The sequence below is a fragment of the Aythya ferina genome (assembly GCF_964211825.1).
Source record: "Aythya ferina genome assembly, chromosome: 3".
Classification (NCBI taxonomy): domain Eukaryota; kingdom Metazoa; phylum Chordata; class Aves; order Anseriformes; family Anatidae; genus Aythya; species Aythya ferina.
In genome coordinates, this window is record NC_140298.1 from 34,787,822 (window position 1) to 34,798,849 (window position 11,028).

Genomic DNA, 11,028 nt, shown 5'->3' on the forward strand with positions numbered 1-11,028 from the left:
CAAAAAAATGACAGCAAAGGCTGAACCATAACACCCACAGCTGTCCTGCATGAGAGTCACGATGCAGGCTGCTTGTGGTTCATAACTAACAGTTAGTATACTTCTGGACCATTACTAGGAAGGAAGTACTGAGGAAGTTGTGGAGGGAACTTGGATTTCAGTGTTTGTTGCCCTCCAATGGTGCCTTTCACATGCCAAGACCCAGTGTAGAAGTAGCAAGCAAGCCAGGTCACCAGTAGATATGAATTTAGGGAAGCAACCTCAAGTTAGAACAGCAGGAAAACCTCCACCTGGTTCTAGTGCCTCATCAACAATCAGGTTGTTGTCATGGCTGCAGGCAAGAAAGCTACCTGCAAGCTCTAACTTATACTGGGTCTGGTCTCAAGGTGAGCACCATGCTGTTGGTTCTCAGTGGCTTTGCCAGGATGCATTGTGGGGTCACAGTCAATTACAAGATAATCCATGACTGGAGGCAAGTCAGCTGCTGAAGGTTTTCCTCATTTTGTGTAGCAATTTAGTACTGCTCCATTCTTCTTTCTGTCCAGTGGCCCTGTTGGTCTCAGAGCAGAGCAAAATCTGAGGAAACTGGGAAGCAGTGTGTGAAAGGAAGCAAATTAAAACTGGCCATGCTGCTGCATGTGACAGTGGTGTTCCCTTCAGGAGCTCTTGGGGAATTCCTGGTAACTCAGATTGGAACAACCTGTGGGAGCGATGAGGTGTGGGAGAGGCCTGACAGGAGTCAGAGTTAAGGAAAAGCAGAGAGTATGTGAATAGACAACCTTTAACGACACCTAAGGATCTGCTAAAATTGTGAAAATCTTCGGAGCAATTGGTGGGGAAGGGGGAGAGAAGACAAAAGGTCAAGGAAACTTTAAGATGAACTGAGGTGGTGCTCTGTAAGGCACCCAAATGGAGGTGAATATCTGTACCTGCTTCTTTCTCTCAAGAGGAGTGTCTGAGCTGGCCAGAAGTCCCCAGTGTATATTGCATTGCCAACAAGGGTTATAGAAACTAATGGTTAGCATGCTGTTAGAGGTTTCACAACTCACTCCCATTGAATATTAGTTATTTATTTTGCCAAAGAGAGAAGGGGAAAAGGGGAGGAGGAGGAAATAAAAACTACATGGTGTGGTTCAGTTATTTGAAAAGGCTGAGTCAGTAAGGAGATGGGTGAACTCTGTAGAAGTCACTGCTTCAGTCAGGAGAGAAAAATCAGTGCCTTCCTTGCATGTATTTAAAATTTCTTTGGAACAATGAATCTACGCAAATAATGTAATCTGTAAACATTTGCACAGTTTAGCAGCCTTTGTTCAAAAACTCTCACTGACAGGGAATACTTGCAATGATAGATTCCCCAGGCTGGGAGCCTGTCTTGGTCTGCCTCAGCTTTTCCCCTTGCTTCACTCCCTACTCTCACCCCCAATCTTTTGCAATTCAGTGACAATCACAGTTAATAGAAGGTGTGTCTGTGATCCTATAAAGCAATTTGCATCATCATCTTTTGTGATGAAATTTTCACAGGGAAGGAGGAGCAGCAACATTTTGCCCAAGTTAAGGTTACACTGGCAATATACCAAGCAGCCCGAAGCACTTAATTTTCATGAGAGATCTGATTACAGCAACCCGTATTTGAGTACAGAATTTTGTCCTGCAGAATCTGCAGCCCATGTGCTGCTTCCAAGGTAAGTCTAAATGCAGTCTGGAGTTTAGAGTCTTGCATTACAGCCATTGTGTCACAAGCACAGGGACATGCTAGGGTTGCCTTGCTGAAGTTACCACACGACTGCCACCTTTGCCTTACCACAAACACCATTTTTCTTAGCTGGGTTGAAGAAACTGCATTGCTTTCACTAAACATAAGCCACCAGAACCTGATGGCTGACGTTAACTGTGTTGTATGTTATTTCAGTTTGTGTCTATTATAAACAGATGACAATGCAACTCTCATTTTAACTAAAGGAACTGATAATTGACACAGTGCTATTAAAGCATAACAAACATGCAATGTCTCAGCCAGTTGAATAAAAGAACTGTCAGAAATGTCTTTCTTCTGCTGGGCTGCCTAGTACAAATACAGCAGCCTTGCTTATCAAAAGGCCTCATTTAGTTTTGGGCTTGTCTCAACACTAGTTTTACAAGCGCTTGGGACAAGATCATTAAACCTGCATATATCAGCTGAAGACCTGCCTCTCAAATTTCCTTCTAATGCTGGGAAAGGCCCTAGTTACACAATAATATATTAACTAACAAACAATTATTCTCAGCAGTGGGAAGTGAGGTATTTTGCAGCTCTCTGGTGGAGTGTTCAGATACCTTATATGAAATCTACAGAGATTAAATTCCTTAGCCCTTCTTTATAGTTGGACAGCTTGCAGGGCATGCTGCAATGTTGGCATCCAAATCTGCTTGGGGAGCAATGTGGAAAGATTAAAATTGGAATACCCATTATCATGATAATGTGTGGAAATCTGGCATCCCTTAACAGAGCAGTGTGGGAAGTACATTACTGGGGCTTACAAGTAAGGCAGAGAACAGATTTTGATACCTAACGTCACTAATACAGAAGGGTGGGAAAAGCCTGTATAGTCCTTCATTGGCAAGGCACAGTGGGAAGCATGCTTTAGCAGGGAATGGATGGGCATTGTGAAGGAAGATGGAGCCTACAGGAAGGGTTGTGCATGGGTGAGAGGTCACACTAGCAGCTTGATAGTTTGCCCATGTGTGCGGAAGCAATATGCACCCTTCAGTTAGTCACTGCACTGAATTATGTTTTCAGTTGTACCTTGTGGAGTGAATAGCAAATAACTTTAGACTATAACACTGTCCAATCTGTTCCCCCATATGCACTCCTTTTCCAAAGAATACCCCGTACCATGCAGTAATGAGAGCATTCAAATAACAATGGAAAAAATGACTCTGATATTCTGCTGAACTAGCTTGAAAGCTGCATGTCCAATTCTCTGCCTTTTTTGGTCAGTCTCTTTACACCATTTATGCCTGGTTTTAAACAGACTGGATACGATAAGAGATTCCAGCACACCTGATCCAGTTTTTAAGCTGAACTCCACAGAAAGGCAGACATTACGCAGTCTCAGAGGGAAAGGAAAAAAAAAATAATAGAACTTTCCCTGTTCCCAGCACATTTATATTTCTTAAAACCATCAACATGATATGAGAGTGGGAGTCTATACATGAACAGGAATTCAGGACACAAGAGGTCATGTCTTTCTATAGCACTATTATCTCACATATGGGAGGTGACTTCCAGGCAATATATCAGAACTCACAAGCTGTCTTCTAAGCACCTGTGAAAAACCACTGAAACCAACACAGGCCACCTGTGAAGTGCAAAGCCATCAGCCAAAATGCCACATTCACAAAGCTGAGTTATAAAGCCCTCTACAGTCCTCCAAATTCTAAAGGTTTATTGTTCTTCTGGGGTGAGCTTCTGGCACACAACTTACTCCCTTTAAGTGCTGAAATTTTCTCATATTCTTTTTCTTTTCACTGTATCCTGTCTGTGGCCTATCCTGAAGCCAGTTTGCCTTCTGGCTGGATAAATTGCCTCCACTGTAATCCCAACATTTGCTGGGCCAATGGAAAAGATAGCGGAGCCAGATACATAGGATAAGAATGGTACGGACATTCTCACCACAGGGTTGTGCATAGCACAATAACAAGTGAAGTTCTTCCCTGTGTGCATGGCCACAATACAGTTTATACAGCACTTGATCTCTACTTAAATCACTGCTTGGCTGTAGATAACACATAAATCTTACACTTCTGCACATGGAAGAGTTTTGATTAAGGATTACTGGGGGGGAGTAGAGATCTTTATTTTTTCTTCTTGCTGGGAAGTACCCCTGAGGTACTTCCCTTGTGCCCACTGAACTGCAAAGATAAAGAATGGACATTGCAAATACTACAGGAGGAGAAAGCTTTTACATCACCCCTCTGTCGTGTTTAAGTGGTCCACCTCCATGCATTGTTCCTGCTTGGGCAGTGCAGTTTCTATTCAGAAATGTTCCTGCTTGAGAGTTTGCTATGTGCAGCAATAATTAACAGAACATTTGTCATGTTCAGAGCCTGGCATGGTGCATTGTTCTGCCTTTCCAACCTGCCATGAAAGGGCTCAGCTGAGTACAGTGGCTGCAATGACATGGGTCAAGGCTCCCAAGTACACTCGCTGAAGCAAATGTATTTCTCCAAAAATAGTGCTTCAGAATAGGAGAATCAGAAAACAGCAAGCATTTCACTGAAAAACTAACTGCCTGTAATTCTTTCAGTTTTTTGTTCTCCTTTTGGTCTACAGAGGAACCTATTTCCTCTGTTGGAAGGAACTCTGTTTATGCAGGGTTCGGGTACAAGTCTTTCATGCCTCTAAAACCCTCCACATCTTATAGACAGACAGGTGTCATACTGTCTTCTCAGACACTTTTTATCCTTGATGTAAAGCAAATCTCACTCAACCCTTTGCAGACCTCTGAACTGTCAAAGGTCTGGAACAAAGAGACACCCCGGTAATTGCATCACGTGAGTGGGGAGGAGGTTGGAGGGAGTCATCACTTGAGAATGCATGCCCGCATGTCAGCTCCTATACGGGATCTGGCACTGGACATGTTAGATCACGCACGGAGGAGATGCACAGGGTACACTGCTGCTGGCAGATGCATGCTGCTAAGCCGGGTTGCTTTGAAGGTAAGTCCTGGCAGGGTCTCTTCCACCTGCACCAGTTCTGGTCTCATTTACGCATGGGGGTGCCACCAGGAGGGATGAGCACAGTGGAGGAACAGCAGCAGAAGCAAATCTCACCCTAAACACCTCAGGCTCAGCAGGGCTCCTCTTGCCATCTAACAGTGGATCAGGTCACTGCCATCACAGTCACAGAAATAATGACCAAGGTTGACTGTTCCTTTAGAAAATGTAGAGATTTCATTTTGGCATGGACTGAAACACATATCTTTGATGTTATTTTACTTGCCAAATAGCTGTAACCTCTCAGCCTTCAGTTTCTTTTTACCAGATCAACCCAACACCTTCTCTAATACCCTGAATATGCTGTTTTGTATCTTACTGTTGTAAGGCTAGTCTATTTGTGCTAGAATAGAGTTCTCTTCATGAGAAACTTACCATACAGGTTACTAAATTCCTTGTGGCTTCCTCACAAAGCAAATATTCTTGCCCTTTCCCTAGAAAAACATTGAAACTGTCAAGGGATTAGTGTACATTAAAGAAGAAAAAAAATGTAGTGAGAAGGTTGGAGAACACAGGCACTCTTTGGGTTCCTGTGGGGCAGAGCCAGAGTACTGAAGAACACTTCTCTTCAGGCTCAAACACATAAACTGTGGCTCTCTGTACTCTCAAAGTTGTGTCAGTAATTGCAGAAGTGTGGAAAGGGAGAGGAAATCTGATGGTGTAAGCCAAAGGAAGGAGAGGCACTGAGATGAACAGTGCCTCTTCAACCAGCAAGAAAAAGAGGAACCACCAGCTCTGTTTCTGTGCTCACAGGATGCTCCTCCCAACCTCAACTTCATTTAAACTCTTTTTTTTTTTTTTTTTTTCAGAGTTACACATATCCAAAGAGAGGATTCATTTGTGCCACAGAAAAGACAGAGAACCCCTGCAGTCAGGAAGGGAGGGACATGAGAAATAGCTGAGTTTCGTTACCCCACATTTTGCTTTGAATTTGATTAAATCCATGTACATTCAGAACCAGAGTTTTGGAGCAGGCCCATCTCTGTTCTCAACTCACTTAGACTTTGTTGTTATGGACTGTTTATCAAACAATACTGTGTGCAAGATATCTTCAAGGTAAAAATCATAGAAACAAAGATTATCCCAAGCTGGAATGAACACACAAGGATCATCATGTCCTACTCCTATGTGTAGAAATGTAGAAAAATGAGTTGAAAATGCTGTTAATAATTTCATTGTTTAAAACACTTTAAATAATATGGTTAAGAAAGCTTAACCATGGTTAAAAAGAATTTAACCATGTAGTTTTGCACACTGGTACAGATAACCATGTCATAAGCTCAAGCACTCTTATGTTAAAGGGGTTAAAACAAGCTGGAGTTGTCAGGAACTCTTTAGTTGTGGACAGAATGTATTTCATCAAGTGAAAATGAGTACAAAGTAATTAAGGGCTGAAAAAGCTTTTACTCTGCTCTGAGTTGCAAACAGAGCAAAATTTTCCCCAAAAATATACTGTCAGAAGCTCTTTGAAGGAATATAACAGAAATGAAATTACTAAATACTTTTATACCTTTTATATATTGATCCTAAAATAATTTATAAGCATTATTTAGCACAAACTACAGCTTTGTGTTATGTGAGTGCATTTTCCCTAGGTCACGAGACTGAGAAAAAGAAAAACAACAACAACAACAAAAACAGTACAACAAAAGTGGACAGGAAAGGGGAAGCAAGAGAAGGACTGTGAGAAAAAGGCCAGGGAATCCATCAGGACTGGGGCCTGTTCGTGCTGGATGATATTCTCTGTCACCATCATTCTCACTAATTTACCTCAACAGCATGATGTCAGGTTACATATTGTTATGACTCTATACAATATCTTTTTTTAGACTGTTAGCTGCCTTCTCTTTGAATGCTCACCAGGTTTACTCAGGGGGGTATTAATGTCCCCCCTCAGAGAAGCCCAAGCTGTATTATCATGCTCTAGGAATAGTTTCTGAACTCAGTTCCAGTTGCTGCTTAGGTACTGTAATAGGCTGTGTCTGTCAAGTCATCCCTTTTAACTTTCCCAAGCAGTGAATGTTTGTGCAGGCTTTTACATGTAAAATCTCAAGAGAGATTACTTCAGTTTCAGTCTTGCCACAAGAACCTTCCATATAGGAGATATATGGGTCTTTTCATATGGGAGAAAAATTAATAAAGGGAACGTTGTAACTAAGGAGATGTTGTGAGATGAGCGACCTTTAAAGGCTCTCTCTGATAAACCAGGGAAATGATTGCCGACCACTTGTTGCTCTGGGAAAGATGTTCTGAGTTTCCCCACCCAATAAAGGCTGGGTCCGAATATTTGTTGTCAGTTGCTAGAGAGCCTGTAACTTGACATAATCATGCGCTGATGTCAGGGCTTCATGGCTAATACTGAGCTAAGATCTTGCCAGCATTTATAGTTAACCTGTTTGTACTACAGATTGATAGCACGAAGCAAACTTAAGTCAATGTTTACCTCTACTGTTAAAGGCAAGGAGAGAGAGGACAGTTGGTGGCTCAAAGAGGGCTTGATAGCCAAAGACTAGTGTCCTTGTAAATCTGATAAATAACAGACAGTCCAAATTTTTGTAAGAGCTCCAAGGTTTCCTGTGGGATTCCTTTAGATAAGAATTTGAAGGGCACTGGTCACTTCTGAAGGTACATTCCCCTCTCAAGGTCCAGCATATGAGGAGAAACAACACTTTAAAAAAAAAAAAAAAAAAGAGATAAAGGATTTGGCCCCTCATTGCATAGGGATGGGTTCTCTACAGTCTCTACAGTAGAAGAAGCATGTCATCAGTGGACGTGTAAAGCAAGAGGAACAACTAAATGTGATAGTGGTGAGTAGAAACATAAAAAGCAATGGAACTGGGAGGAAAACAAAACAAAACAAAATAAAATAATAATACAAAATAAACAAAACAAAACACTGAAATATATAGCCTCCTCACTCAGAATCATGCCCTAAATACACAGTACTGTCTGAAAGACGTGTGTGTAGTAAAGTATTTAACCACACTTACTGCACACTTAAATACTTTCCAGATCCAGCATAATATCCTTTAATAGGAAAGAGATGCCAATCCTGAACCTGCGATCAGAGCTCAGGGTGATTGTCTTAGAGAAGCTTCCTGAAACCTTCTTGCCTCAGGTTCAAAGACTGATCAAATGTTTAGGCTCAAACTAATCAAGTTTAGTACATTCTTGACAGATTATTTTCTCTCTTTCATAGCTCTCCCCTGAGGTATATTAGTCATAAACTCAGAAGAACACCTACATTGCATCCACACTATTTGAGGTAGATATTAAAATTGTCCCCCACCTGAGCACATCAACCTAGTAACTGTTCAATTAGTTATCCAATTTACATGTGTAGATCAATTTTGCATTCATAGATGGATGAGCATGTGTATTTAGGAGGGGAATCTGAAAACAGTTCTATTACATTCATTTCACCTAACAAGATTTTATCATGTTAATTTATAATCCTATGTGTTTATATAAAGTGCTTTTATATATATATATATACAACTAGACAGTTTTTTTCTGTGTTCACTTTACTCCTGAAGCTGTAACAGTGCTTAGCCAATTGAGAATTTGATGGTAGAGAGATGTACAAGACAGTCTTTGCTTGTCACATCTTGGGAAAGTGATTGGGGCAGCAAGACTGGCAACTTTTACAAACTCTGCTGTCCTGTGAAAATGGTTGCTTCCATACTCTGGGTGTTTGCATTTCAGTTCACTCATCACTGCAACTTTTACTCTTTTTTTTTTTTTTTTTTTTTTTTTTTTTTTTTTTATACAAATGTTCAGGTTATGCAATGCACTGTTCAGATTTTATATTGTCAGAGTTTAGAAAGGAAATGTGTGACCAGTCCCACTGGCCACTTACTGGCACTGAGTTGTTAGCAAAGCATTGCATGTGTGCTGAGTTTCTGGCACCAATTTTTTGCATTATTTTTTTTAGAGAACAGACAAACGCAGTTCTGACTTTTACAGCCAAATGTAGGAAAATAAGATGGCTTAACATTTGAAACTGCCAACTCATTGGCAGTACTAACAGTTGATGTAGTACTGATGTAGTGATGAAAGTACTTTTGTGTGATCAGGCCAGGATAAAATTGGGTGGTTACTATAACTGACAATTCACTTAGAAAATTCAACAGTCATTGATGCCTCATGGACACAGGCACTTCCCTACAGTCAGATGCTCTAATTACAATCTTCTGTTTACAAAGAAGATCCCCAATATTATTTTCATTTTCTACATGGCTAAGAGGTATTTTTAGAAGTCATCCTACATTTCACGTTTGGTGGTCAGGTTGAAGTTTAGGTAGCAGTAATGGCACACCTAGGCTTTTCAAATTCTTCTTAGGAACCACAGAGCTACTACTAGGAGCTGTGAATATGGCTTTGTCTATATGCCTGTAGGCATGGGTTTATAGATTTATAGATTTAAATATTGCCTGTCAGATAAAGACAATTAGTCAATGTAAGATGTTAGGAATTGATCAAACCACTTGACTAACTCTCCAGTGGCATCTCTCCAGTGTCGATCTAGTTTTGGATTAAGGGAAATGTCTTTAAATCTAATTATGTTACCACATGGCTTTTTAAAATCTAAATCTCAGGGATTCCCAGCAAATGTTGGGAAAATATAAAAAGATCTACAAAAAGTCCTTCAATCATAACCCCAGAAACATTTCAGTACTTTTTCCTTTTAGAAAAAAAGGCAAAAGTACGCCCCCCAAATTCATGGATCCTCTTTGCACACACATACACATAATAACAGAAATTTAGGAAAGATAAAATTTAGAAAAAAATAAAAATGTACCAGTGAGCAGACACCCAGTGTAGCACTTCAGCCAACTAGGAAAAGGAAACTTGATTAACTGAGGTGATGAGGGCTCTTTTCTGCCTCCTAAGAACACATTTTCATGGTTTGCAAATTTCCAATTCTAACACCCTAGAAGGTGTTAGGAGTCAAAAAAGTCTTTGCTAAAGACATTATGTTTCCTTTCCTCCTATCTTCTCACATCATTTAATCAGAGACTGATGCCAGTAATTCAAATAAACAGAAATAAAAACCTCACTGTAAAACATCCAAGATTTCCAAAGAGTCCTGAAGGTAAATCAGTCATAAAAAAATAAAGTTGACAATTCCACTTGGCTTCAGATTCTCACAAAAAACTAGAGAAACTATTGTTTTCCCTTCGTAGATCACTTTAAGGTCAGGGTATGCTACTTCACTTGAAAATTTCAATTCTAAAAAAGGAATTGTCAAAAAGAGTATTAATCTTGCCCACTGATTATTTCAAAAGGCATGCTGTTATGGGTACTCTCTGTCCTTTTCTGGGTTTTGGCTGCTGCTGGCTGCCCTTGCTTTTATTGCTGGGATATAGCTTTATCATAGGAGCTTGCTGTGTTATAGTGCTGCTTCCTACTGGTGTGCTCTTCTTTAATTTCTTCAGCTACTGTCTAATGTTTATGTCACTTACAATATGTGAATGGAAACTGAAACCAGGACATAAAAGATATTGATACCTTCTTTTATTCCCCTACTTCTTCTTTACTATCACATTTATTTTATTTTGCTATAGAAATGTACTGCATTTGTGTTTACTCTGAAAGAGCTTAAAATTTTGGGAACCCTTAAGGAACTAGGAATGTTTTTTCTGGTTTTTTTTTTTTTTTTTTTTTTTTTTTTTTTGAGCAAGTGTTTTTCCATCCAGCACTATCTTCACAACCTCATGATGTCTTTGACAGATGAGATTATTCATTTCACTGTCTCTCCAGTGTGGATTACCTAGGGTATATTGTGATATTTTGGTCATAGGCGTGACTTTTACCAGCACAAACACATAGCTGAAACGTATAGGAAGACTGCAACTGAAAAAAAGTATATATGATGTTCTTCTTTTTCTATGGTATTGACATACTCTGACATAAACACTTCACTACCCATATAACTTCATCCACACTTCAGAAGATAGTTGAAGAAGTACAATTTCTGGGTGAAAACTTGGCCCAAATGGCTTTTTCATAATTTCTTTTAAACCTAGTTGGCTATCCTGGTCAAGGCAAAATTGTGATTCAGTTCCATTACATATATAATTTTGTTTAAGCGTTTTCTTATAAATAAGTGTATTTTAAACCCTGAGTTAATTTCAGATTAAGTGTTCTACTGCATAGGGATTTAGGTAAATGCTTAATAGTTCTGTTGAATCAGAAGCCAGTGAGTTAATGAATCCTTACATGCTTTTATAAGTTCTTCTTTTAGTCTACATATTCTCAGGCTCAAGAACT